The 325-nt window shown below is 49.2% G+C and overlaps 1 non-coding gene across 1 annotated transcript; it reads left to right on the top strand.

Annotated features, from left to right (window-relative positions):
- Positions 1–111: 111 nt before the first annotated feature.
- On the top strand, positions 112–303 carry LOC111662157 (U2 spliceosomal RNA). The gene has a single exon (XR_002761294.1). It is a non-coding gene; the product is annotated as a U2 spliceosomal RNA (small nuclear RNA).
- The last annotated feature ends 22 nt before the right edge of the window (positions 304–325 follow it).

Raw genomic sequence — 325 nt, 5'->3', positions numbered from 1 at the left:
GGGAGGAGGTGCTAAAAAGCAGCCTTTGTCAGGCTCGTGTCAGAAACAGGAAACCGCGACTAGTGAGATTTGTGCCAAGAGTGTGACTTGGACATCAGACACCGGGAGCTCATCGCTTCTCGGCCTTTTGGCTAAGATCAAGTGTAGTATCTGTTCTTATCAGTTTAATATCTGATATGTCCTCTGTACGAGGACAAACATATTAAAGTGATTTTTAGAGCTGGGAGCTGAAAAAGGGGCTTGCTCCGTTCGCTCCACGCATCGTCCTGGCATTGCAGTGCCGCCGGGTACGGTGCAACCTTCTTTCGCCTTGTGGAAAACCAAG

Source organism: Seriola lalandi, unplaced genomic scaffold, assembly GCF_002814215.2.
Source record: "Seriola lalandi dorsalis isolate HSWRI2012SDOR001 ecotype SW California unplaced genomic scaffold, Sedor1 jcf7180002000139, whole genome shotgun sequence".
NCBI lineage: Eukaryota > Metazoa > Chordata > Actinopteri > Carangiformes > Carangidae > Seriola > Seriola lalandi.
Note: the sequence above shows the minus strand (reverse complement) of the source record. Positions and strands in the feature narration are given on the sequence as shown.